Source organism: Lissotriton vulgaris, chromosome 10 (genome assembly GCF_964263255.1).
Source record: "Lissotriton vulgaris chromosome 10, aLisVul1.2, whole genome shotgun sequence".
NCBI classification, from domain to species: Eukaryota; Metazoa; Chordata; class Amphibia; order Caudata; family Salamandridae; genus Lissotriton; species Lissotriton vulgaris.
This window is the reverse complement of record NC_141698.1, coordinates 13,367,815-13,395,476: the sequence shown is the minus strand read 5'-3', so window position 1 is coordinate 13,395,476 and position 27,662 is coordinate 13,367,815. Positions and strand designations below refer to the sequence as shown.

Genomic DNA, 27,662 nt, shown 5'->3' with positions numbered 1-27,662 from the left:
CCGCTTGTGCATGAATAACACTTCTCACCAGTAGCGCGTCAGCTCAAATACAGCTCCTTTACTAGTACCACTTCCATATAAATACTGCTTCTGCACTAGTACCACTTACACACTAATACAACTTCTGCACAGGTACTGCTTCAGTACAAACATCACTTTTACACTAGTACCGCTTGTGCATGAATAACACTTCTCACCAGTAGCGCGTCAGCTCAAATACAGCTCCTTCACTAGTACCACTTCCATATAAATACCGCTTCTGCACTAGTACCACTTACACACTAATACAACTTCTGCACAGGTACTGCTTCAGTACAAACATCACTTTTACATGAGTACCGCTTATGCACGAATAACGCTTCTGTACCAGTACCACATCCACACAAACACAGCTCCTTTACTAGCGCCGCTTCTGCAGTGATTCAATAACCTTCAAATGCAGCTGGTGAACGTCTTTGCCACTTGTGCCTAATAGAATATTTTAACCTGAGAAACCAATGTTGACAATAACTGGGAAAACTACAGAGGCTGGTTAGGATTTTAAACAGGTTTGTTGTGCTTTCTAACATTCTTGAGGGAGGTCACTAGGGGGTCAACACACATATGATGGATTGTCCCTTGAACTCCAAAAATGACTGCGATCCTTGCAGGGCTGTGCGTGTGTTTCAGCCTCCATGCCAGGCAGGAGGGTTTCAGATCCATCATGGCGCAGGGTGTGGGGGAGGGGAGGGGGCCACCAGGATCCGACAGGCTTTTCGTGATCCCAGTCGCATCCATGGATGCCCACTCTATGAAAGGACACACAGGGGAGGGGGTGGCACTTCTGGGTGGCAAATGCAAAACAACAGTTGATGGGCAGACTGCAGAACAATGTCATACATTCACCCCAGTACAAAGGTCTGGGCCTAAATCCATCGTTTTTTTGCACTCCACACCACCCCAGTTCAGACATGGCCATAGGCAAATCAGCCTTGACCCTGTGCCTCACGGGAACAGTCCAACCAGAACTGCCAGGCCAGGTCCTCCCTGGACCGGAATCAAGCATCCAAGGACCGGTTTCTGGCTATCAGCCTTCATCAGCCTGGATAGCTTGACTCCAGTGGTGTGGAGAGCCTGGGACTCACGTCTGAGTATACCCAGCACGCTTGGGGTGAAAATTGCAAAAAACACAGTTGATGGACAGAATGGATACAGGGTTCAAACCAGGCATAACTCCCAGACACCCGGATACACACAGACACTCTCACACACTGCGGAGGGAGATTGAGTTTATACAATGTGTGATGTTTCCGGCGATGGTAAACCTCGCCCCTGGACTAAACGGGTGAACACCAAAGATTTCCAACCAGTGCCGGGGGAGTGTCATCAACACCTCTTAAGGCAGTTACTCTCCAGGACGTTGAAAGGTGGAGCACTTCTGCAGCTCTCCGACCAGCCACGGTCTAGTGGTATCTTAGAACTGGTTCCTTCCTGTGTAGCCTCTGCTCAGAGCAAAGCAGAAAAATACTGATCCAGGAAATAACAAGCATTTGCAATGCAATAGCTCTCGCAGTTACGCAAGTTTGAGCTATTGGCATTGAAAATGGCTTTGCCTTTTATTTTGGTATCGGTTTTTAAAACATAAATAAAAGTCATTGTCCTTTACAATGCCAATAGCTTAAACTTGCGTAAATGCGAGACCTATTGCATTGCACAAGCTTGTGTTTTTAGGAGCCCCTGCCATCTCAGGTTCAATATAAAACCATCATTTTGTTGAGGCTATATATCCAACAGGATATATATAGAAAGCATTTTATTTCCGTAGAATATAGTTTCTAATGCGGCTCCTGCTGCCAGATAATTGGCCAAAGACATGTCAGTCACAAACCCATGTTTGATTTGAGAACTGAAGTGCAATGCGAGGCTCGCATGCTTTCCCCCAGAGCCATCAGCCAATGCTGTACATGGGCCATATTTAGAGGAGCTCTAGACGGGCACTAAAAGGTTGATCGGTGCTTTACATGATCTTTGCCAGGTGTGTGAAGCTCCATGTTGGTTCCACAACACAAACAAACACACTGCACTGCTTTGTAAATTGGTTTACAGCGGCATCTTTTACTTCCTCTAATATGAGACTTTTTAAAAAACTTATTGTGAAACACGAGTTATAAAGACGGTAAAGGTCGAAATTAAAATCGCGTCCCAAAAAATCATAGACAAACAAATCTTACTAAAGTGTTACTTTGTGATTCCATCCTGAGGAGAGGATGTGGCCAAAGGGCTAGAGCGTCGAACTCGGAGCTGGGTAACAGGGTTCGAGTCTTGGCAGGGACGCTCAACACCCTGTGATTCTGGGACAATCACCATCTCCCGTGCCTGACAAAAATGAATGTGTCCTTCTGTAATGCAACTGGTGCTTATATAAAGAACTGTGATACTTTCGGGTCACATTCGCTATATATATATATATATATATATATATATATATATATATATATATATATGATGCTCCCTGTCCCACTGTAGAGTCAGGGCACTCGCGAGCGGGTGCAGTTTGCGGTAATGGGTACCCGCAATAGTATACAGCTCAGCCTCGGAATTGTACTCTCCAAAGAACCGCACTCGTGGAAACCAAAAGATTGCAGTGCTCACACCAAAAGTTTAATCATTTATCATCATATATATATATATATATATATATATATATATATATATATATATATATATATATATATGTATGTATTTTCCAAATCCACAAGTTGCTTGCAAGCAAATGCGCACTCAGGGGTTAAACTTTGCCATACAGTATTTTATTCTAAGGTAACGCTACGCGTTTCGCCAAAGAGGAAAAAAATGCTGACAAGTAACCCCGGGTGATTGTTTAAAAGGAAAGTGATGGCACACATTGGTGATGTACATTACGCACTACTGGTCCCATAATGCCCTGGGAGTCAGGTTTGAAATAAAAGAGGGATTACGCCAGTGCTTGTGTGGTCTGCCGTCATTTCTGAAGTGCCTATGAAGAAGGATGTCAAATCCGAAACGCGTCGGCTATGTATGGGGAGTTTGTCTGGCAGCCTGAGTGGAAAGGAGCAGTCCTGGGTGTGCCTGCCTCATATGGGAAACCTGGAGAGACATACTAGTGGCCCGCCCTTGGTCACGGTGGGCGCCACCACGAAGCTGCAGGAGTCCGTGCACCACGGATTGATTGGGACACTACGGGGGAATCCCACTGCTGCTGCAATGTGGGTTTACTCGCTGTCGGGATTGTGACAGCTTGAGTGAAACAGGAGACGACCTGATGAATTAACAGACTTGCTGACAAGTAACGCCGGGTGATTGTTTAAAAGGAAAGTGACGGCACACATTGGTGATGTATATTACGCACTACTGGTCCCATAATGCCCTGGGAGTCAGGTTTGAAATAAAAGAGGGATTACGCCAGTGCTTGTGTGGTCTGCCGTCATTTCTGAAGTGCCTATGAAGAAGGATGTCAAATCCGAAACGCGTCGGCTATGTATGGGGAGTTTGTCTGGCAGCCTGAGTGGAAAGGAGCAGTCCTGGGTGTGCCTGCCTCATATGGGAAACCTGGAGAGACATACTAGTGGCCCGCCCTTGGTCACGGTGGGCGCCACCACGAAGCTGCAGGAGTCCGTGCACCACGGATTGATTGGGACACTACGGGGGAATCCCACTGCTGCTGCAATGTGGGTTTACTCGCTGTCGGGATTGTGACAGCTTGAGTGAAACAGGAGACGACCTGATGAATTAACAGACTTGCTGACAAGTAACGCCGGGTGATTGTTTAAAAGGAAAGTGACGGCACACATTGGTGATGTATATTACGCACTACTGGTCCCATAATGCCCTGGGAGTCAGGTTTGAAATAAAAGAGGAATTACGCCAGTGCTTGTGTGGTCTGCTGTCATTTCTGAAGTGCCTATGAAGAAGGATGTCAAATCCGAAACGCGTCGGCTATGTATGGGGAGTTTGTCTGGCAGCCTGATATATATATATATATATATATATATATATATATATATATATATATATATATATATATATATATATATATATATATATTTTCCAAATCCACAAGTTGCTTGCAAACAAATGCGCACTCAGGGGTTAAACTTTGCCATACAGTATTTTATTCTAAGGTAACGCTACACGTTTCGCCAAAGAGGAAAAAAATTAAAAAGAAGTCATTAACTTCCTACATCAGTGCAAGCTCATTTCACTGTACTCCTATTGCTACCAGGTTTTCACCTCCCACTATAAAACCAAGCAACTCTAAAAAGAGCACGTTATATCTTCACTTCAAAGATGCGCCATGCTGAAAGCAACACACTATTTCCAAAACCAATAATGGCAGAAATTGGTGTTCTTGTGCGGTGCACAGACAAAATATCGACTCCAAAATATCGACTGGACATAATATCGACTTTTAAATATAGACTGGACAAAATATCGAGGTAAGTGAAGTAATATCGACTGTATAAAGTATAGATAGCAAAAATATCGAATTTTTATTAATATATAATATTTTATAGTGTATTTTTATGTAATAATATGTGTGAAAAGTGTGTATTAATGTTATAAATAATTTTATTAAATTAATTTTGTTTTTATAATAATTGCGTAATGGAATTCTGTAGCGGGTTGTGGGTTTATAGGGGAATAGGGTGGGAAGTAATTTAATTATAATTAATTAAATATGTAAATTAATTAATTGATATTAATTTAAAATTAATTGTAAATTAATTTATATGTGTTAATTAATTAAATAGTAATTGTTAATAATTTTATATTAATTGATTAATTTGTTAATATGTGATTTTTACAAATTTAATTATTAAAAATACGCTTTCCAACGCTTTCACTACTGTTGCACCCACTGGAGTGGGAATAGTAATTTTAACCCCTACGCTATCCAACACTTTCCCTACTGTTGCACCCACTGGAGTGGGAATAGTAATTTTAACCCCTACGCTATCCAACGCTTTCCCTACTGTTGCACTCTCTGGAGTGGGAACAGTAATTTTTACCCCTACGCTATCCAACGCTTTTCCTACTGTTGCACTCTCTGGAGTGGGAATAGTATTTTTTACCCCTACGCTATCCAACGCTTTCCCTACTGTTGCACTCACTGGAGTGGGAATAGTAATTTTAACCCCTACGCTATCCAACGCTTTTCCTACTGTTGCACTCTCTGGAGTGGGAATAGTAATTTTAACCCCTACGCTATCCAATGCTTTTCCTACTGTTGCACTCTTTGGAGTGGGAATAGTATTTTTTACACTTCTGGTATCGTACGGTAATATAATAGTATCTTATTTAATTATAGTATGTTACTATATATATATGTTTTAACAAATATGATTGTAAAATATTATTTTTATTAATTTCATTTATTATTTAATTATTATAAGTTAATTTAAGTATTTTTAAGTATATTTTAGTAATTAACTTTTAATATTAATTTAATTTAACACTCTTTTTAATAAAGTCGATATTTTTTACAACTATATTATTGTAAACGATATTTTGTACTCGATATTTTTGTACTTACCTGTTTGCAGATACAAACTCGATATTTTGACTGTCGATATTTTGTCCACGATATTTTTGCAAGTCGATATTTTGTCCCTCGATATTATTTCAGTGATCCTTCTTGTGCAGATTAAGACGTGATTACTCTGTAAGTGTTTTCTAATTTTGGTTAGAAAGTAAACAAGTTAACTGCTTTATTTGACGATTTCCGACTTTAAAATTCAAAAGCCATACAAGAGAAAGGCCATTTCAGGCCTGTAACTCGAAGAGATTTTTACTGGTCGATCGATTTCAAAATGTGTTCCCCTCCTAAAAGCTAAAGTAAAGTGGACGGGGACACAAAATATTTATATTGCACATAAAAAATATGCCTTCACTCGTGTTACAAAATACAAGAATCGATGGTCTTTGTAAAATCGCTATTTATTTCGTATGTGCCAAATCAAAAACAGAAAACGTACTTCTGAAACAATTATATAATTAAAAATCAGACATCGTAAGAATGGGGAAAAAATGGTAAGCTAAGAAATCACAATTCGGTGCATTCAAATAATTGTCATTCTCGAAAATAAAATAGAGCACAGATGCAGCTTTGTTAAATATAAAAAGGTAACATTTCTGTCATACTTGGAAAAATGGCAGAAAAAATATGCTAGAGCATTCGTGAAAAGTTATTTTTGACACTTCTGGAGGAACACTGACGCCACCTTCCAGGTCTCAATTATGTACGTCAATTATACTCTTTCTGGGCGCTACAACCGTAAGAGCGGGGTTGAAACGGTCTGTGAACCTTTCACTCAGGCAGGCATGAGGGATGGGAGGCTGCTCAGGCTAGAAGCAAACCAGGCTCTTTCAGGCCATTCAGTGCGAGGGAACGGCGGCCGACAGGACTAGCCAACGCCTAGGAAACTTAGGAAACGCCGTAAAGAAAGTGAAAGCGCGCCGAAGTGCCGTGCTCGCACAGCAATCACATGCATATCTCTTTTGTGGGTGTGTGAAGGCATAGCAAAGAGGAGTCCAGGCGCGTGCACATCGCCTATCCAGGCGCGTGCCATGTCCTGTCCCCCTTCACTAGCAAAACCGACTACTATAGGTCTAGCCAAGGCGTCCAGCGCATGCGCTGCATCGCTAGGTTGGACCTAAAAATGGGAAAGTCAGAGAGTTCTATTGGCTCCAACAGGAACACTGTACTTCCATCCTCACGGCTCAGCTCCTCAAATGAGACTCCAGAGTGGCAGCAGCTCCTCCCTGCTTGAGAGCAGGCCCGGACTGGCCGTTACGGGCACCGGGCAATCCCCCGGTGGGCCGCATGGTTGGGGGCCGGTTTTGGCCTCCTGGGGGCCGTTTTTGTTACAGGGCCGTTATGCTGCAAAAACGGCCCTGTAACAAAAACGGCCGAAAACCGGCCCTGGCACAGAGCGCGGCCACACCTCCCCCTCCTCCCGGAGAGGGGGAGGGGGCCGGCCGAGCACTTTGCCAGGGCCGGTTCTGGTTCCCAGTCCGGCCCTGCTTGAGAGGGTCTGCAGATCCCTCCGCGTCACATAGGACATCCCAGCCCTGTCTTTCAGAGCTGCATCCCACCTGTGCAAGGAGATGTAGTCAGTAGCTGTGGGGTGATGCTTCTCGTGGCCAGTTGATCTGCAGGTTTGTGGTCCATCTGGAGAAAGAAGATTATCCACACAAGGCAGGGATGGAGCCGCAGTGCCCACAGAGTGGACACGCCCTGCTCTTTAGTCCCTCACTGCAGTACGAAGAGGCTGTTTTCATTGTGAAGCGGTACAGGATGTGATGCCGGTAGTTGGTGATGATGGAAGCACTCAGAACGCCTACTTTTTTACAAACGAGCCGGTACTCGATGGAAATACGAGAACAGAAGATACCTCGCAGATTTTTATAGAAAAAACCACGCTTTGTGGAACGTCTATGCACTGTGACGCTAAAACAGCAACACGCGAAAAGAAGGACTGTTTTACATCGCGAGAGTCCCGCATTAGAAACGCAACCTCTGACAAATCACCTTCTGTAGAAGAATCTCAAAAGGGATAGAAAAGGAATATCTGCTTAAACCGTAGCGTTCTGAGTGCTTCCATCATCACCAACTACCGGCATCACATCCTGTACCGCTTCACAATGAAAACAAATTACAAAGCGCAGAGAGTACTGGTCTCCTAAGAGAAGTAGAAGTCACAAAATCCAAAACACAAAGAGTGAGAAGAGAGCGGTGAAATCTTGATAAAAAGAGAAATTGGCTGCAAAATAAATTGTCCTGATGAAGACACCGCGACGTGTTGAAACGCGTTGACAGACTACAGCCGCAGCAATAATATATAGGACAACAATATTGTCCCTTGAGTGTTTTTAACCTAAATGTTTTATTCTTAAAAATATCTTTTTTATTGCATCAATTCATCATGTATACAAGATACACATATAAAATCATCTTCTTTTTTTAATTAAAAAAAACCTTTTTGATATCAATATTAATGGGGCATATACTATCCCCACACTTGTCACATGTATATTCAATATACATAGGAATACAAAGACTTCCCCTCTAAACACATAAATGTTTCCCTTTTTAGGTCTCGCCTGTCGATGCGCATGCGCATCGAGCTTGCGAGACTATGGGGGCTTAACCACTCTTTAACTGACTTGCAAGGAATCGTGGCGATTCCTTGCAGTGCCCGTGACGTTTAAGCTCATTGCGCATGCGCATTGAGCTTAAAAGCGCGTGCACATCAGTTCCCTCAGCCGCACTCCAGGCCCCCGCTCCGCCCCCTCCCCTGCCCGCCGTGTCGCATTTCTCCTCCCCCCTCCCCTTATCTGCCTTCCCGCCGTCTGTTCCCTCTCCCCGCTCCGCCCCCTCCCCTGCCTGCCGCGTCGCATTTCTCCTCCCCCCTCCCCTTCTCTCTCTTCCCTCCGTCTTGTCTTATAAGTCACCTCTCCCACACAGTAGACTACACATCAGTTGATTGTTCGCCCACAGCATAACCTCCCTAGCTTTACCATCAGTATGTCATGCCACGCCCACAGGTTTCACACTTCTCGGTTCAGCAGACCTTGTTTTGTTTTGTCGCAAATGACGGTCTCCTGATGAAGGCAGTAGCCGAAACGCGTGTAGTGTTCCAACTCACCGCATTGCCAGCTTCAATAGCCCTTTAACCAACTTGTCATTTGATATTGATTTATGTTTCTTTCTGTATGGTTTTTCTTTATTTATTGTTGATCACATTTAGTTTAAAATGATATCAAATATATTTAAATGAAGGCAAATTAAGAAAAAACAAATAAACAGAAAATATTTTTATAAAAACTAGTTAGCTATTGTCTGCTTTTTCATGTTGTTGTGTACATTGTGTTGATACAGAAGTCCACCTTATAGGAAATGGCGTATAAGACATAATTTGCTTGCTACAGTTCCCTTTTCTCAAATGATTACTACTCCCTATGTGTAGCGAACGCATTATTAGTAGGGGTCCCCTGTTTTTCCAAAAGTCTACTAAAGATAAGACAAGGCTGGAACAGACAGTGGGGGTTAGACGAGCTCTGAATATGCATCCTCAGTAGTTACTTATTGCTAAACCTCGTAAACCGTACACCCGGGAGCACGCATCTGCTTACCACTAAGCATGAGCGGGAAATCCGTTACGCTCGCGGATTTTGCGGATTTTTGGGACATCCGCAATCCACGAATTTTGCGGATTTCCCGCAAAATCCGCAAAAAAAATCTGCGAACGTAACGGGTTCAAAAGTTGAACCCCCACTCATGCAACTATTTTACAATGGCGCCAGCAAGCTGCCAGCGCCGTTGTAAAATAGTTACAAAGTTAGCTTGCACAGGAACCACTAGATAAAACGAAGCAGGTGCTGCTTTATTTTATCTAAGTGCTTCCTGTGCAAGCTAACTTTGTAACTATTTTACAACGGCGCTGGCAGCTTGCTGGCGCCATTGTAAAATAGTTGCAGCCTTACACAGGTCACTCAAGGGACCCCTGCGCCCTTCTGGGCGATTGCATAGTAACACACACATGGTCACTCGAACTAGTTGATGCTCAAATTCAGTGACTCATTCATTAGCCCAAAAACAATCATGAGCGTCTTCAAGGCTGGACAGGTGTGCCTCTTCCCAAATCTACTGTGGAAAATCAGCTGTGATGCTGAGTAGAGGCCTTTGCATCCTTGCCTTTCATGAGCGCAATCCTTGTGCTGTTCCTGTGACCAGGAGCTTCTTTCTCTTATAATTGTGTTCGCACGGGTTGCTGCAAGTTCGCACGCGTTTTGTACAATTTCGCAATTTGCGAAATTGTACAAAACCCTCGCGAACTTGCAGAAACCCGTGCGAACATAAAAAAAAAAAATCTGCGCGGATTCGCGGATTTTGCGGATTTTGGCAATCCGCAAATTCGCAAATCCGCCAATTTGCGGATTGCCAATCCGCAAAATCCGCTCATACCTACTTACCACAGACCGATAATGAGAAGTCGGCACCCATCTCGTTCCTTGCCCATGCCGCAGTTGCCCACCAACTCAACCCCACTCCCGTAAACAGGGCAGAAGGCCCCCGCTCTTCAAATATGCGGTAACTATGCTTTCTTGCAGCACAACTCTGTCCTTGTACGCACCCTGCCTAGCTGAACATCACAGGTCTGACGGGATCAGCAAGGTGGGCAGAACTCCGTGGAATCTCGCTGAGCTTTTATGTAACTTCGCAGATATCCACAGAGTAAAACTCTGTGAGTGCCACCAACCCCTACTTAGAACTGCATACAGCCAACGTGTTTTGTTCAATGACCTTCTTCAGGGCTGCATAAGACATGATTATATGCAAATCATAAGTATAAAATTATACAACATTTATCACAAATAGCATACATTCCTATACAATTAAAAGTTGAGACATACACCCAACCTTAGAGTCCATCATAATCCACGGTCTAAGAGGAATTAGAACGTCAATTGAAGGTTCACCGAGCCATGTAGAGTCAACTTTTAATGCCTAAGTACAGGGCTTTAAGTGGACCGGGTCTCACCGGGTCTGAGCACCGGCAGTTTTTTAAATGGGGCCTCAAAACAAGTCTCTATCGGGTTCTGTTTTTTGCCCTGGCACAGGCAGTCCGTGTTTTTTCCAGACTGCAGTGACAGCAGGCACATCGGTGTGCGCTACCTACACTGCTCACTTCTCACTAGTGGAAAAGTTACGGCATGACGTCATGCCAGGTGAGGGTTGAAGGGGAAGGGAAATCCTTTAAAGAGACTCGTTTTCTCTCTGGATTTCCCTTCTCTTTTTTAAACTCAGGAGCAGCAACATTGTCGTGGTGTCACCAGGGCTTTAAGTGGAAGCTTTTCCAATATCATATACAAGCCATAGTTGATGCCTATTTATCTTATGCAACTAACAACCATTGACAAAGCCAATAGTCCTGACTTGTTGTAGGTATGAAGTTACTTGTTTTATCATATATCTGGATGCAATGACAGAAACAGCAACATACAAGTCGGGCGGCACACACTGCCAAGCACAGCTTTTTAGCTTGCGTGGTTTAAACCTCGCCCTTAATTTCATTGGCCACGCCCCCATGAGAGACCCCCCCAGTTTTTTTTATCCCTCTTCAAGCCCTGCCTAAGTATGAAGATGGGCGGGTTTGCTTGTTGTCTGGATTCTTCCCATACAGCGGGATTCCTGCTCTCAATATTACATTAAAGAGTGCGGGCCCTCGGTGGAGTCTGGTAATAAATACCAAAAAACAGAATTCATTCCAAAACGTCCGTCCAAAATGAGGCTTGGATTTAATAGTTAACTGGGGGCTCCTGGCTTATGAGTGCTGGATTGGGGACATTGTCCCATTTCAGCAGTGACTGTTCGACCGCCCAGCAGTGACGCGTTCGACTCCCACGCGCCATCCATAGACAGAGACATCATATTCATAACCGGGGTTCAGTGTCGGGATGTTCTGAATTTCAAGCCCAGGTGCTTTCTTGCTCAGCAAGAGGATGCCTCGTCCGTGGGAAGAAAAAGCGTCAATTTTCAAAGTAATGTGAAAATATAAAATATTATGAGTCATGTCTCTGGAAGTGTGTATCTAACTCCTCTGAGGTGTGCTAAAATGGAACCGAGCTGGGGTAAAATGTGTGAATGTGTGTGCGTCAGTGTGACGTGATCCGCATATCAAGAGGGACGTGAACACAGGCACCACCTTCTAGGAGCTGTACCTGGCAGGTGAGACCCGGGTAAGACTCGAGTCAAACCGGGTCACGTCAGCTGCGGCAGGAGGCCGAGTCAGTGGTTATCCGAGACTGAAAGGTCAATCGCAGAGTCATAAAAATACCCACATTGTGGGGCAAACAACAAACAATATGAACTGCATTTACTTCTTCAAGCATCTCAGATCAAATTTCATTTTCCACGACGTGGTCCTTCTAACCGCTGCTACATCTGTTTTCCCTTTTCTACAGCTCTGCCCTTCGAGGCACTTTCCCACGCACTTAACTCTGCTCTGCTCTCTTTCTTCCTCGTTTGATTCCACCCCAACCCCTTCCACGCCAGTCTGTCTCCACTTGCTTCCCTCTCCGTGTCTTTGGTGTTGCTTTCCCACACCCGCGCCCTCGGTGTTCTTTCCCCTACGCACACCTGGGTTGCTTTCCCCACACTCAGCTCCCCCACCCTCTGTGATTCCGCGCTACATTTTACTTATTAAGGAAAAATAAAAAAAAGCACTATTTTATACGTACGTGCACACTTGATGCAGCGCTACAAAATGATGCAGCCGGCAGCGTAGGCTTTGTATCTAGTTTATTAACCATGTTGCACAGCTAACGCCATTGACAAACGCAAGGAAAGACCTATTGGCTTTGCCAGTGCTTGCCTTTGTCAAGTGTCCTCTCTCACTCCTCATCCGCACTAGGGCTGTCTGTTTCTTCTCTTCTAGCGCCTCGACTCTTTTGTTCTCTTGCGCTTGTGCTATCCTCCTCTCTTCCCAGCTCCTGCTGGTTGGCACTGCCCTGCCTCACTCTGCCACCCTCTGCATGCCGGGGGTAGTTTCACATATAGGGCTTGATTAGGATCGCTGTTTTCCCGCATCCTGCGGGCCAGCGGAAGCCACCGCCGGCCCAGAGGATGCGGGAAAACCGCTGCGGAGGCACAGAAGACCCACCGCCAAATTAGGATGGCGGTGGGTCTCAAAATCCGTCCGTTGTTTTTCCGCCGCAGTCGCCTTCCGACCGGGGCGGAAAAGCTCTAACATGGCTGGCGGTGTCTGTCAGACACCGCCAGCCATATTAGGATAGCGGAAAACATATGCTTTTCCGCTGTGGAAAAGCATACGGAGATTGCCTTCGGGGGCCCGTTGCAGGCCTCCTTGGTGACGGGGGGGGTGGGGTGGGGGGGGGGGTGCACATGGGGGGTACCTATGGTACCCCCCTGCATTTGCGTGGACAAAGCGGCAGGCACCGCGCGGTGCCTGCTGCTTTGTGCACGCAAATGCCGTGCATGCTTTTTTAACATTGCGGCGGGTGCAGCTTGAAGCTGCACCCGCCGCAATGTTAAAGATTGAGGATGTGACCGCCACCCTGGCGGTCACATCCTAATCTGCACGGAGGGACCTCCGCAGCCCCTGCAAACGGTCCCTCCTACTCCATGGTGGCGGACGGACCAGACTCTGGTCCGTCCGCCATCATAATCGGCCCCATAGTTTGTGTTTCCAGTGACACTGAAGCAGAAGCCTGACCTCAACTGTCTTCTCTCACTTCTCAGTGCTCATGGCCTCGAGGACCGACTCGCCAGGGCCCACAACTTGGCGCCTGATTACGATGCGGTTAGGAAATCTTTTTGGGAATGGTTTATGACCCACTCGGATCGGGAGAGTCTGACCGACCGAGAACGATGCATCCAGATGCTTCCAGATTCGATTTGGTTGGACTCCTATTGACTTCAATGGGAGCCTATGTCCCTAACCGCATCGTAATCGGGCACTCGGTGTCTCGTGAGATGCCCCCTTACTACTGTGCTTCAGGGTCGGGGTTGTAGGCCCTCACATCTCCTTACTACCATCAGAGATTTCCAGCAGCTTCCGTGGCATTGTGCATGAGTGGATTCTCCCAGCTCCAGGACCCCGAGCACAGGTGGTTGCACAGATGCCAAGGAGTCTCTGTGCCCCCTGACTCTTCAGAGGGTGCTGGGTCCTCGCAGCCAAGGATGCGGATCATAGACACATCATGGCAACAGGACCCCCCACCCCAGACTTAGCATGCATCCCGCAAATAACACATTAGACACCAGTGTTAGATTGGGAAGAAACTGCTGCAGGTTTATTTTATTACATACAACGTTATGTAATCATAGTGGGTTATCCCCTTCCAGCTTCTCAGGACTCTAACAGTCTGTCACATTTCATCCTCTGTCCTTCCAGCTTCTCAGGACTGTAACAATCTGTCACACTTCATCCTCTGCCCTTCCAGCTACTCAGGACTGTAACAATCTGTCACACTTCATCCTCTGTCCTTCCAGCTTCTCTGGACTCTAACAATCTGTCACACCTCATCCTCTGCCCTTCCAGCTTCTCTAGACTCTAACTATCTGTCACACCTCATCCTCTGCCCTTCCAGCTTCTCAGGACTCTAACAGTCTGTCACATTTCATCCTCTGTCCTTCCAGCTTCTCAGGACTGTAACAATCTGTCACACTTCATCCTCTGCCCTTCCAGCTACTCAGGACTGTAACAATCTGTCACACTTCATCCTCTGTCCTTCCAGCTTCTCTGGACTCTAACAATCTGTCACACCTCATCCTCTGCCCTTCCAGCTTCTCTAGACTCTAACTATCTGTCACACCTCATCCTCTGCCCTTCCAGCTTCTCTGGACTGTAACAATCTGTCACACTTCATCCTCTGCCCTTCCAGCTTCCCTGGACTGTAACAATCTGTCACACCTCATCCTCTGCCCTTCCAGCTTCTCTGGACTCTAACAATCTGTCACACCTCATCCTCTGCCCTTCCAGCTTCTCTGGACTCTAACAATCTGTCACACCTCATCCTCTGCCCTTCCAGCTTCTCTGGATTGTAACAATCTGTCACACCTCATCCTCTGCCCTTCCAGCTTCTCTGGACTGTAACAGTCTGTCCCACCCCATCCTCTGCCCTTCCAGCTTCTCTGGACTCTAACAGTCTGTCCCACCTCCTCCTCTGCCCTTCCAGCTCCTCAGAACTGTAACAGTCCGTCACACCTCATCCACTGCCCCTCCAGCTTCGCAGGAGTCTAACAGTCTGTCACACCTCATCCTCTGCCCTTCCAGCTTCTCAGGACTCTAACAGTCTGTCACACCTCATCCTCTGCCCTTCCAGCTTCTCAGGCTCTAACAGTCTGTCACACCTCATCCTCTCCCCTTCCAGCTTCTCAGGACTCTAACAGTCTGTCACACCTCATCCTCTGCCCTTCCAGCTTCCCAGGACTCTAACAGTCTGTCACACCTCATCCTCTGCCCTTCCAGCTTCTCAGGACTCTAACAGTCTGTCACACCTAATCCTCTGCCCTTCCAGCTTCTCAGGACTCTAACAGTCTGTCACACTCATCCTCTCCCCTTCCAGCTTCTCAGGACTCTAACAGTCTGTCACACCTCATCCTCTGCCCTTCCAGCTTCCCAGGACTCTAACAGTCTGTCACACCTCATCCTCTGCCCTTCCAGCTTCTCAGGACTCTAACAGTCTGTCACACCTCACCCTCTGCCCTTCCAGCTTCCCAGGACTCTAACAGTCTGTCACACCTCATCCTCTGCCCTTCCAGCTTCCCAGGACTCTAACAGTCTGTCACACCTCACCCTCTGCCCTTCCAGCTTCTCTGGACTCTAACAGTCTGTCAGACCTCACCCTCTGCCCTTCCAGCTTCTCTGGACTCTAACAGTCTGTCACACCTCTTCCACTGCCCCTGAACATCAGTTATAACCTGGTACGGTCATGGCGTCGTAAAGGATTGCTAATTCCTACCACCAGGGGCACAACACAGGCCCCAGCATCCCCAGCAGTGCGGCAGGGGGAGGGGACGAGCTGCAGGGGCCTCTCAGCCCTGTACTCATGGCAGAGAATTCCTGATTAAACCTGGAGCAAGGGCCCCTCTGTGTACCTTGCGGGGGGCCTCAACTTTCGTTACACCACTGCCTACCACCTGGAGCATATATGCTTCTACCTCCAGAGGATAATGGCAATATTTATATTCATGAAAGAGCTTCCACTTACTCACTCTTCAAGACACTCTCTTGAGGGAGCCCTGCTCTCCACTCTCAGAACATCCATTTCAGAGAGGGAGAACAGGGTGAAAGAGAGGCTCTGGCGCACACCAACAACGCGTACTGCTGTGCTTTGTACGATATAGTAAGCGTTGCCTGTGTACTGCTGGCCTTTGTACATTAAAGTAAGGGTCGCCTGTGTACTGCTGTGCTTTGTACGTTAAAGTAAGGGTAGCCTGTGTACTGCTGTGCTTTGTACGTTAAAGTAAGGGTCGCCTGTGTACTGCTGTGCTTTGTACGTTAAAGTAAGGGTAGCCTGTGTACTGCTGTGCTTTGTACGTTTAAGTAAAGGTAGCCTGTGTACTGCTGTGCTTTGTACGTTAAAGTAAGGGTCGCCTGTATACTGCTGTGCTTTGTATGTTAAAGTAAGGGTAGCCTTTGCATTGCTGTACTTTGTACGTTAAAGTAAGGGTCGCCTGTGTACTGCTGGCCTTTGTAAGTTAAAGTAAGGGTCGCCTGTGTACTGCTGGCCTTTGTACGTTAAAGGAAGGGTCGCCTGTGTACTGCTGGGATCGGCTCAGGATTCATGAGAGGTATTTCATGATCTGTTCGTTATTGATGAGAGGTAGTTCAGTGTCTGGTTAGGATTCATGAGAGGTAGTTCAGTGTCTTTTCATGGATGATGAGAGGTAGTTCAGTGTCTGGTTAGGATTGGTGAGCGGTAGTTCAGTGTCTGGTTAGGACTGGTGAGAGGTAGTTCAGTGTCTTTTCATGGATGATGAGAGGTAGTTCAGTGTCTGGTTAGGATTGGTGAGAGGTAGTTCAGTGTCTGGTTAGGATTAGTGATCGGTAGTTCAGTTTCTGGTTAGGATTGGTGAGAGGTAGTTCAGTGTCTTTTCATGGATGATGAGAGGTAGTTCAGTGTCTGGTTAGGATTGGTGAGAGGTAGTTCAGTGTCTGGTTAGGATTGGTGAGAGGTAGTTCAGTTTCTGGTTCGGATTGGTGATCGGTAGTTCAGTGTCTGGTTAGGATTGGTGATCGGTAGTTCAGTGTCTGGTTAGGATTGGTGATCGGTAGTTCAGTTTCTGGTTAGGATTGGTGGGAGGTAGTTCAGTGTCTGGTTAGGATTGATAAGAGGTAGTTCAGTGTCTGGTTGGGATTGATAAGAGGTATTTCAGTGTCTGGTTAGGATTGATGAGAGGTAGTTCCGTGTCTGGTTGGGATTGATAAGAGGTATTTCAGTGTCTGGTTAGGATTGATGAGAGGTAGTTCAGTGTCTGGTTAGGATTGATGAGAGGTAGTTCGGTGTCTGGTTGGGATTGATAAGAGGTAGTTCAGTGTCTGGTTAGGATTGATGAGAGGTAGTTCAGTGTCTGGTTAGGATTGTTGAGAGGTAGTTCAGTGTCAGGTTAGGATTGATAAGAGGTAGTTCAGTGTCAGGTTAGGATTGTTGAGAGGTAGTTCAGTGTCTGGTTAGGATTGATGAGAGGTAGTTCAGTGTCTGGTTAGGATTGGTGAGAGGTAGTTCAGTGTCTGATTAGGATTGGTGAGAGGTAGTTCAGTGTCTGGTTAGGATTGATGAGAGGTTGTTCAGTGTCTGGTTAGGATTGATAAGAGGTAGTTCAGTGTCTGGTTAGGATTGTTGAGAGGTAGTTCAGTGTCTGGTTAGGATTGATAGGAGGTAGTTCAGTGTCTGGTTAGGATTGATCAGAGGTAGTTCAGTGTCTGGTTAGGATTGATAAGAGGTAGTTCAGTGTCTGGTTACGATTGTTGAGAGGTAGTTCAGTGTCTAGTTAGGATTGATGAGAGGTAGTTCAGTGTCTGGTTAGGATTGTTGAGAGGTAGTTCAGTGTCTGGTTAGGATTGATAAGAGGTAGTTCAGTGTCTGGTTAGGATTGATAAGAGGTAGTTCAGTGTCTGGTTAGAATTGATAAGAGGTAGTTCAGTGTCTGGTTAGGATTGATAAGAGGTAGTTCAGTGTCTGGTTAGGATTGATAAGAGGTAGTTCAGTTTCTGGTTAGGATTGATAAGAGGTAGTTCAGTGTCTGGTTAGGATTGTTGAGAGGTAGTTCAGTGTCTGGTTACGATTGTTGAAAGGTAGTTCAGTGTCTGGTTAGGATTGATGAGAGGTAGTTCAGTGTCTGGTTAGGATTGTTGAGAGGTAGGTCAGTGTCTGGTTAGGATTGATAAGAGGTAGTTCAGTGTCTGGTTAGGATTGTTAAGAGGTAGTTCAGTGTCTGGTTAGGATTGATGAGAGGTAGTTCAGTGTCTGGTTAGGATTGTTGAGAGGTAGTTCAGTGTCTGGTTAGGATTGATGAGAGGCAGTTCAGTGTCTGGTTAGGATTGTTGAGAGGTAGTTCAGTGTCTGGTTAGGATTGGTGAGCGGTTGTTCAGTATTTGGTTAGGATTGGTGAGCGGTTGTTCAGTATTGGGTTAGGATTGATAAGAGGTAGTTCAGTGTCTGGTTAGGATTGATAAGAGGTAGTTCAGTGTCTGGTTAGGATTGATAAGAGGTAGTTCAGTGTCTGGTTAGGATTGGTGAGAGGTAGTTCAGTGTCTGGTTAGGATTGGTGAGTGGTATTTCAGTGTCTGGTTAGGATTGTTGAGAGGTAGTTCAGTGTCTGGTTAGGATTGGTGATCGGTAGTTCAGTTTCTGGTTAGGATTGGTGAGAGGTAGTTCAGTGTCTGGTTAGGATTGGTGAGAGGTAGTTCAGTGTCTGGTTAGGATTGGTGAGAGGTAGTTCAGTGTCTGGTTAGGATTGGTGAGAGGTAGTTCAGTGTCTGGTTAGGATTGGTGATCAGTAGTTCAGTTTCTGGTTAGGATTGGTGAGAGGTAGTTCAGTGTCTGGTTAGGATTGGTGAGAGGTAGTTCAGTGTCTAGTTAGGATTGATAGGAGGTAGTTCAGTTTCTGGTTAGGATTGGTGATCGGTAGTTCAGTTTCTAGTTAGGATTGGTGAGAGGTAGTTCAGTGTCTGGTTAGGATTGATGAGAGGTAGTTCAGTGTCTGGTTAGGATTGATAAGAGGTAGTTCAGTGTCTGTTTATGATTGTTGAGCGGTAGTTCAGTGTCTGGTTAGGATTGTTGAGAGGTAGTTCAGTGTCTGGTTAGGATTGGTGAGAGGTAGTTCAGTGTCTGTTTATGATTGTTGAGCGGTAGTTCAGTGTCTGGTTAGGATTGTTGAGAGGTAGGTCAGTGTCTGGTTAGGATTGATAAGAGGTAGTTCAGTGTCTGGTTAGGATTGTTAAGAGGTAGTTCAGTGTCTGGTTAGGATTGATAAGAGGTAGTTCAGTGTCTGGTTAGGATTGTTGAGAGGTAGTTCAGTGTCTGGTTAGGATTGATGAGAGGCAGTTCAGTGTCTGGTTAGGATTGTTGAGAGGTAGTTCAGTGTCTGGTTAGGATTGGTGAGCGGTTGTTCAGTATTTGGTTAGGATTGGTGAGCGGTTGTTCAGTATTTGGTTAGGATTGATGAGAGGTAGTTCAGTGTCTGGTTAGGATTGTTGAGAGGTAGTTCAGTGTCTGGTTAGGATTGATAAGAGGTAGTTCAGTGTCTGGTTAGGATTGATGAGAGGTAGTTCAGTGTCTGGTTAGGATTGTTGAGAGGTAGTTCAGTGTCTGGTTAGGATTGATAAGAGGTAGTTCAGCGTCTGGTTAGGATTGATAAGAGGTAGTTCAGTGTCTGGTTAGGATTGATGAGAGGTAGTTCAGTGTCTGGTTAGGATTGTTGAGAGGTAGTTCAGTGTCTGGTTAGGATTGATAAGAGGTAGTTCAGTGTCTGGTTAGGATTGATAAGAGGTAGTTCAGTGTCTGGTTAGGATTGGTGAGAGGTAGTTCAGTTTCTGGTTAGGATTGGTGAGAGGTAGTTCAGTGTCTGGTTAGGATTGATGAGAGGTAGTTCAGTGTCTGGTTAGGATTGTTTAGAGGTAGTTCAGTGTCTGGTTAGGATTGATGAGAGGCAGTTCAGTGTCTGGTTAGGATTGATAAGAGGTAGTTCAGTGTCTGGTTAGGATTGATGAGAGGTAGTTCAGTGTCTGGTTAGGATTGATAAGAGGTAGTTCAGTGTCTGGTTAGGATTGTTGAGAGGTAGTTCAGTGTCTGGTTAGGATTGGTGAGAGGTAGTTCAGTGTCTGGTTGGGATTGATGAGAGGTAGTTCAGTGTCTGGTTAGGATTGTTGAGAGGTAGTTCAGTGTCTGGTTAGGATTGATGAGAGGCAGTTCAGTGTCTGGTTAGGATTGAAAAGAGGTAGTTCAGTGTCTGGTTAGGATTGATGAGAGGTAGTTCAGTGTCTGGTTAGGATTGTTGAGAGGTAGTTCAGTGTCTGGTTAGGATTGATGAGAGGTAGTTCCGTGTCTGGTTAGGATTGATAAGAGGTAGTTCAGTGTCTGGTTAGGATTGATGAGAGGTAGTTCCGTGTCTGGTTAGGATTGTTGAGAGGTAGTTCAGTGTCTGGTTTGGATTGTTGAGAGGTAGTTCAGTGTCTGGTTTGGATTGTTGAGAGGTAGTTCAGTGTCTGGTTAGGATTGATGAGAGGTAGTTCCGTGTCTGGTTAGGATTGATAAGAGGTAGTTCAGTGTCTGGTTAGGATTGATGAGAGGTAGTTCCGTGTCTGGTTAGGATTGATAAGAGGTAGTTCAGTGTCTGGTTAGGATTGTTGAGAGGTAGTTCAGTGTCTGGTTAGGATTGATGAGAGGTAGTTCTGTGTCTGGTTAGGATTGATAAGAGGTAGTTCAGTGTCTGGTTAGGATTGATAAGAGGTAGTTCAGTGTCTGGTTAGGATTGATGAGAGGTAGTTCAGTGTCTGGTTAGGATTGATGAGAGGTAGTTCAGTGCCTGGTTAGGATTGATGAGAGGTAGTTCAGTGTCTGGTTTGGATTGTTGAGAGGTAGTTCAGTGTCTGGTTTGGATTGTTGAGAGGCAGTTCAGTGTCTGGGTAGGATTGTAAATGTAAAGTTGCTTTCCCAGAGTCGCTAAGCCATGCTCCAAGTTACTTATAGGATCTTGTGGTGGAAATCGTTTCGTTGCCCACCTTCCATTTGAGTGATGCTTTTTTCGCACAGTGCCCAAAGATCATCACTTTAGTCTTGTGTGAATTTATGACCAGCTTGTTGGTCTCGCTGTAAGTTTTAAGACCATTTAGTCCCCTTTGGAGGCCAATTTTGGTACGGTCCATCACTGCCCGGTCATCTGCGTATTGCAATATTTGGAATTTGCCTATTTTAGGACTTACATGGTTGTCATTTTGAAGCGATCTGATCAGGCTTTAATGCAGGCATTGTTTATTGGCCAGTATCCTCACCAGTGCTTAATTTGAAACAGTGCTTTCCAGTGCTCGGCACCGGCACCTAACTGTTCTAAGAATGATGTTGACTGTCTACCCCATGGTGGCGCTGCTCATCTAATTTAGAGATGAATTGAATTTGAATTTAAAATATTTCTATAGCGCAGCATTCACCATACGGTTTCTTGGCGCTGTGGAGGCAAATTTAGTAGCAGAACAAAAAAACTAATGGAGAAAAGAAAATTAGGGTCAGATCCCATTAAGAAAAAGCCTGGGTAAAGAGAAAGGTCTTAAGATCTTTACGAAAAAGGGAGTAAGGTTTAGCCAGACGCAAGTGATCAGGGAGGGAGTTCCAAAAAGATGGTGCTAGGACTGAGAAGTTGACTCCGCCCCATTTCTTGCGTCTGTACCGGGGGACCTGAAGGAGAGATTGTGAGGATGAGCGAAGCTCACGGGCAGGGATGTACTCTTTTAGCAAAGAAGAGATAAAAGCAGGGGCAGTCCCCTGGCGCGCCTGAAAAACCATGCAACCGGTTTTGAACAGGGATCGCTCCCTGACAGGTAGCCAATGCAGTTCCTTTAGTAAGGGAGTAGAATGATGGGAACGGGGGAAGCCATACACCAATCTGGCCGCCTGGTTTTGAACCAGCTGGAGCTTACGCAGGCAATACGCTGGGATGCCGTTGTAAAGGGCATTGGCGTAGTCCAGCCGGGAGACAACCAGTGCGGACATGATTAACTTAAGTGCAAGGGGAGAAAAGAAACGAGAAACAGAGCGGATAGTTCGAAGAACAAGAAAACAGGAAGAAACGACAGAACTAATTTGTGAGTGAAGGGTGAGATGATTATTGAGTTTAATGCCCAAAGTCTTAACTGATGAAGAAGGTGTGGGGGGGGATCCTAAAGAAGAAGGCCAGAAGGAAGAGTTCCAGGGACTGGAGGAACCACCCGTAAGGACCAATTCTGTTTTGTCAGGGTTCAACTTCAGATGGTTGTGGTTCATCCAGTCCCTGATAAAAATCATAGTAGACTGAAAATTAGAAATAGAGTGAGGGGAAAAAGACAGATTAAAGATAAGCTGGAGGTCATCTGCATAGTTGAAAACAGTGACCTCCAGTTGCTGAAGTGCAAAGATCAAAGGATAGATATAGAGATTAAACAGAAGGGGGGAAAGAGAAGAACCCTGAGGAACACCACAAGTGACTTTGAGTTGGGTGGCCGAAAAGTCTCCCAGCCGGACCGCCTGGGTGCGGTCCCTCAGGAAGGACGAAAGCCAGACCAGGGCTGAACCCTCGATCCCCGCCGCTCCGACACGGGAAAGTAAGATGGAATGATGCACCGTGTCGAAGGCGGCGGAGAGATCGAGGAGCACCAGAGCCTGGTGGTTGTTTTGGTCCATGCCCTCCCTGAGATTATTCAGGACCGACACCACGACAGACTCGGTGGAGTGCCTGGGCCGGAAGCCTGCCTGGCGGGACGCTAGGCCTCCATTGGCTTCCACATGGGCACTGAGGACCGATGTGACATGTCGCTCCCGCACCTTGCCCAAGTAGGGCAGGAGAGAGATGGGACGATAATTAGCTGGAGCAGAGGGGTCAGCGCCAGGCTTCATAAGGATGGGGACTATGGTGGCAGATTTAAGAGCTGGAATTACCACCCCCTGAGCCAGCGAGTTGTTGAGAAGGGAAATTGGGGGTTTGGGACAAGCAGAGTAAATCTGTTGCAAAATATGGGCTGGACAGATGTCCGCCGGAGAACCAGACTTAACTTTGGGGAGTATTGTACAGAACACTTCTTCAGTGAGCGGCGGGATAGAAGAAAGACGGCTGTGAACAGTCGGGGGTGAAGGCTCAGTGAAGGTAGGGGAAGGAAGTGAAATGTTAGCTTTAATGTTGGCAATTTTTTCTAAAAAATAAAAACTCAAAGAATCACAAAGGGACTGAGAAGGGGGGGGGCTTGAGGGTGGCCCTGTCAGAATAGGCCAGGTCCTGAACAATAGAGAAAATCTCCCTGGATTTGTTCTCCGCTGCTAAAATTTTTACTGAGAAGTGTGCGCAGATGATGAGCAGAACAACGGTTGTTTAGGAATAAAATATACATTAAAATAGTGCTAATCCCTGCCTCCCCAGCCATTCCTTTGGGGGTCTGGAATAATCTGAACTGTTGTATTTGCATGCACAAGAGATGGTTAGTGGTTGTTTTGGCAGTGATGACAGGGGTGAAGGGTGATGGGTGGTGCAAGCTGCAGTGGCCTCCTGGTCAGAGCCCTGGCACTTCATATTTTACAAATTAAGCAGTGATCCTCACTGTCTGGGGCAGAGGGGGTGGGGGGAGGGGTCCTGGGCACCGGACCGGGTCCTGATGCTGAGGCGTCTTATGCAGCTTCTTTCACCAGGGCGGGCAGCAGCGGGCAGTCTGTTGGGCATCATTTTGCTCGACTTGGCCCCCTTGGAGGAGAGCTGGCCACTGCGCAGAAGCATCACTCTCTCAGGAGGAGTTTGCCTGGCACCATGCTGGGGAGAGCTCAGCACACGCGTGGTTTTGGGAAGCTGGACAGGGTTGCAGTTTTCATTCAGGGCTAGTACATCTTTCAACAGTTTGTCTGGAATAAACCTGGGTTTTATCCAAATTCATTGCCTTTTCCCTTAAGTTTGGAAGCCAAAAACGAGTTGCTCGCCAGCTGGGTGGAGAGGGGTGTGCGTGCATTCAGCCCCACAGGCCAGGCAGCAGACCCACAGGTCCTGCAGGAAGCAGCATATGTGAGAGGGGTGCAGGTCTCCAAGGAAAAGAAGTGTTTTTGAGCCCAGTGAACAAGGCGACCCTCTTTAAAGACAGGGATGCAGAGGGGAGGAGGGGGGCTACCTTCAGAATGTGCTGTCTTCTCATGTAGTTTCAAAGATGTACACGCTACATGTATGTACGCACGTATGCATGTATATATGTATGTATGTATGTATGTATGTGCTATTTGCGCAGCACAAACCAAGCCAGAGGGCCTCGCAGCGATGTACAGGGTCAGAGGCGGAGGCAGCCAGTGAGAGGCTGGAAGGGCTGGGTCCTGAGGGTGATATGGACTTTTATTGTATGGGGATGGTATTTTGTTTAAAGAGCTGCATCTTCAGCTCTATTCTATAGGGGTCGGTGGGACTGATGAATGAATCCACTACACAAACAGATTCACATCATATCAAAACAAGCATTGGCAACACCAATAGATCTGGTATTTGCAAACCTTGACTGTATTTACTTATGTAGTTAGTTTACGTTAAAAGCTTAAACGTTCTAAAAAGTAAAAGTGCCGCCATCTGAAGATGGGTATATAGGGTGGCTAAAAGAATAAGTAAAAAACGACCCATTAGAAAAGTAAATTTAAAATCATGAAATGAAGGAAGAGAGGGTTCTCTGAAGCTCAGGCACTGCAGTAGGCTACGTTTTAGGCATGTATGCACCAGCAAAATCTCATTCCTTGTGGTGAACAGGAGAGCTCTATAGTAGGCTTGAAGAGAACACAGTCTTTGTCCTGAAGTCAGTGCAAGGATTTTCTGTGCATGTGAAATAACAAAGTATGTTTGACACCTTGGAAATGTTCTTTGGAAATCTCTGTGAATTCTCAGGATTGCAGTTCTTCCCTCTTCTACATGTGTGTGAAAGCCATGACTTTGCAGCAATGTCTGCCACACAAATCCTGCAGTCCGTGTCAGTGATCTTGACTTGGGTGCCAAGGAGAGTTTGCTCCCATATCAGGATTAAAACCTGAGCTTCGTTACCGGGCAGACCTGGCAGTTTTCCCACTCAAAATTTGTGAGGTTTTCACCCCACAAAGTTTGCAAAGTGAAAAAAAACAATATTCCAAGTTTGCGTCTCAAACCGAAGTAAAACACGCAGTAGTGCCGGGGAAATGTTTATAGCTTGGCTAGGTTTGATTAGAGTAAATATGATCTGTTATGTGGTAGAAATTGTCTCTCGTTGTGGAGAAAAAAACCTTTGTTCAAGGAAGGTGACACGTGAAACTTCAGAATTTTTCGCAAAATGCGAAAATCTGGAACTATACGAAACTCTGTTGCTGAAAAAAACACCTTTGCACCTTTGCACGTCCTCTGCTGGGATGTGCGGTCCTGTCCTCTCAGACGATAATCGAGAACTGCCAGTGCTTTTTTCTGTGTTCACTATAGTGAGTGAGTGTGCATATGAGAAGGCAGCTCACGAGTGCAAGGGCTCACAGTGCCCAGGGCGGGGCTTGGTGCTGACCTGTAAAACAGGGACAGCAGAGTTAACTAACAACACTAAAGCAACAGGGGTATAGGGCAAAAAAGGGCTGCACTTTATACAATGTTTATGGTCTACTTATTTTAGAGAGTTTTGAGTGCCAGGAACCTGAAGTCACATACCCCTAGACTCCCAAGGGCAACGCCCAAAAACTTTACAACAAAACACAATGGTTCAGCACTCCCCCACAATAAACAATAACAGTGATAATCAAAATAATGATTTAAGGAATCCGTTCAGTAGGACTTCAAATTTTCTTTTATTCAAAATCTTCATTCAGAGCGTAGCCAACGCGTTTCGTCCAGAAGACTTCTTCAGGGTGAAAAATACGGAGACTATGTTGAATATGTTCCGGAAATATAATATTCCAAACTTCCAGTATGTGTGACAATAATCACCTTATTTTAATAGAACAGGCCAATCCTTCAAATGTAAATATTCATCTTTGTTAGTAATCAGGAAGGATAAATTTGAATGGTGCCAATATTCACATCCAATCACTGTGGCGTCTGTATTCGCTTGTATTTGAGCAGCGCGTCACCCCAACCCCGATGTCGGCTTCGAATTGTGGATGAATAAGGTGATTGTTGTCACACCTACTGGAAGTTTGGAATAATATATTTCCGGAACATATTCGACATAGTCTCCATATTTTTCGCCCTGAAGAAGTCCTCTGGACGAAACGCGTTGGCTACGCTCTGTATGAAGATTTTGAATAAAAGAAAATGTTTTAAGTCCTACTGAACGGATTCCTTAAATCATTATTTTGATTATCACTGTTATTGTTTATTGTGGGGGAGTGCTGAACCTTTGAGGGACAGCAGAGTTAGTCTGTGTCCCTGGAAGGAGCACCTTCTTACCAATGAGGTTCAAGTCCAGGATGGCGGCTCACAGACCCCCCTTCCAGGCTCTCTACTCTGGTAGAGTCTTGGAGAGTTTACCAAGCAGCAGAGAAGGGGGAGGGCAGATATTGTCCCCCCCATTACTGTTACCCCAATATCAAGGATCCCTGCTCTGAGGATGGAGCCGGGGGCATCTTGGGTTCTCAGAGCCAAGGCAGGTCGAGAGACCCTGAGATCTGGCGCCGAATGGGCACCGTGTGACCCACTCACTGGGACCCGTGTGTGAAGGGATCTGAGTGGGGGGTGGGGGGGGGGGGTTATGGTGCACCAGGTCTGTAGACCCTTACAATGTGAAGGTATCAACCCAGGCTATCTTGCAAGCAAAACACTAGCTATGTCCAGACAAAATTCTGTTCCAAAATAAGCATAAACTATAACACAACAATGAACTTGATATCAAAAACGATTTGTTTTAATTAAAAAGGATTAATTTTTACAATTAAATTTTGTATACAAGATGAATTGATGCAATAAAACAAATATTCTTTATAGATAAAACATATGAGTTAAAAACACTGAAAGGACAATTATGTTTGTCCTATCTAATATTGCTGTGGCTGTAGTCTGTAGACCCTTACACACACAACAAAATATAACAAAAGGGTGGCTGCGGTGCAGTCCAGTTACGAGCCACACACTACTACACTGAAACCCAAGCAGAGAGTGAGCTTAAATGAAAATTGACCCTACACCCCGCCTGTCTGCTTCTGCCCCCTTATCTCTGCCCCTAAACCTCCACTCTCAGCCAATCCACAGTGGCCTCTTATTTCTGTCTTCAGCGTCACCCCCCTCTCACTGTCCCTTTTAGGTCTGCCCCAATAGCCCTATCATAGGCCCCCACCCACCCAGCCTGTCTAGTGTCCACTACATCTCTCTCCCTGCAGCCCCATCAGCCTGTCTGCAGTCTCCTCTACATCTCTCTCTCCCTACAGCCCCCCCCCCCCAGTCTCCCTTCATCTCTCTATGTACAGCTCCGCTGCCCCCGTCCCCCTGCCGCCCCTCATTATCCTGCCCCCCGTGCCCCCCCCCCCCCCCCCCCCTCCTCTGGCAGCCCGCGCGCAGGTGCGGGGGCGGGGGCGCTGCCCTCCTCCCCGGGGGCGGCCTGACACGGCACCTCGGGCCCGATAACGAGGTGCGGTGCGGGCTCGTTAGAGCCGGTGCCGAGGCCGCTGCGTGGGCGAGGGACGTGCCGAGGAGAAGACGGTGCGTCAGAGCGAGAGAGACGTGAACACGTGTAACGAGGGCCGCGAGGCGGGGGGGCTTTCATCTTCATGGAGGGAATAAAGACCGTAGAGGCGAGACTTCCTCCCGCGCGCCGCGCAGACAGAGAGAGAGGAGGGGGAGCCGGTGTTAACACTACACCAGCGCCCCACCCCGCCCTGGAGAGGCCTCATCAGCGGCACTGCATCTGTCTGCAGGCCTCATCCGCTGCACTGCTATCACAAAGAGGCCTCATCAGGCGCACTGCAGC

General features: G+C 46.3%; 1 protein-coding gene across 1 annotated transcript in view; it reads left to right on the top strand.

The window, feature by feature from the left end:
* The window catches only part of PNCK (pregnancy up-regulated nonubiquitous CaM kinase), a 156,760-nt gene that overhangs the window by 69,416 nt on the left and 59,682 nt on the right, over positions 1–27,662 (top strand). The window lies entirely within an intron of this gene.